The sequence below is a fragment of the Oncorhynchus nerka genome, linkage group LG26, assembly GCF_034236695.1.
Source record: "Oncorhynchus nerka isolate Pitt River linkage group LG26, Oner_Uvic_2.0, whole genome shotgun sequence".
Taxonomy (NCBI): Eukaryota; Metazoa; Chordata; class Actinopteri; order Salmoniformes; family Salmonidae; genus Oncorhynchus; species Oncorhynchus nerka.
The window spans coordinates 55,450,572-55,451,776 of record NC_088421.1 but is presented as its reverse complement, the minus strand read 5'-3'; the positions used below and the strand labels follow the sequence as shown (position 1 = coordinate 55,451,776).

Below are 1,205 nucleotides of genomic sequence, written 5' to 3'. Positions count from 1 at the left end.
GGGGGCTCAACCAGGAGGACTTTCCCTCCCTCCCTTCCAAGTGTGTGTGTCCTCCCTCTCAACCAGGAGGACGAGTTGGTCCCAAGTGTGTGTGTTGTCTCCCTCCTCAGCCAGGAGGACCCTCCCTCCCTACCATCCCCCTGTGTGTCCTAGGGGCTCCCAGGAGGACACGAGTTCCCAAGTGTGTGTGTGTCCCCCTCCCAGGAGGACACGAGTTGGTCCCAAGTGTGTGTTTGTAGGGGCCCTCTCCCAGGAGGACTCCCATCCCTCTCCCTCCCTTCCAGTGATCCATCTCGCCTTCACGAGTTATAAACCAATATGGGGCTCCTCCCTCCCTCTCCAATCTCCTCCTCCCTCCTCCCTCCCAGAGGACTCTCCTCCCTCCCTCCCTCCTTACCTCCCTCCCTCCCCTCCCTCCCTCCCTCTCCAACTATCCCCTATGTCCTCCCTCCCCCTCCTCCCTCTCCAACTCTCCCTCCCTCCTCCCCTCCCTCCTCCCTCCCTCCTCCCCCTCCCTCCTCCTCCCTCTCCTCCCCCTCCTCCGTCCCTCTCCAACTATCCCCCTCCCTCCTCCCTCCCCACCTCCCTCCTCCCTCTCCTCTCCTCCCTCTCCCTCTCCCCTCCCATCCCTCTCCTCCCTCCCTCCCAACTATCCCCCCCTCTCCTCCCTCCCTCCCTCTCCTACTATCCCCCCTCTCCTCCCTCCCTCCCTCCCTCCCTCCCCTCCCTCCCTACCTCCAACCTATCCCCCCCTCCCTCCATCCCTCTCCTCCCCTACCTCGCCTCCCTCCCTCCCTCTCCTCCCTCCCCTCACGTTGTATCCAGGTATCCAGGCCTACTGCTTGTCCCATGTGACACGGGAGGAGAGTGCTGGCTAGAAGCCAGTCTGGAGGCCACCATGTTGCTCTGGATGCCAGGGACGGATCACATGTCGAGGGTCCCTACTGTCTGATGAATAGATCACATGCTCTGGTTTAGGAACTGATGTAGGATCACAATGTGTCTCAGGGTAGGACACCTGATGTAAAGAGTCACTACTCTGAGACTGTTTGTGAATATGGGACCTGATCCTAGATCCAGTTCTGTTACTCTGAGACTGTTTGTGAATATGGGACCTGATCCTAGATCCAGTTCTGTTACTCTGAGACTGTTTGTGAATATGGGACCTGATCCTAGATCCAGTTCTGTTACTCTGAGACTGTTTG

General features: G+C 59.2%; 1 pseudogene; it reads left to right on the top strand.

The window, feature by feature from the left end:
* The window catches only part of LOC135564927 (cytosolic Fe-S cluster assembly factor nubp1-like), a 17,712-nt pseudogene extending 16,834 nt beyond the window's left edge, over positions 1-878 (top strand).
* Positions 879-1,205: the final 327 nt, after the last annotated feature.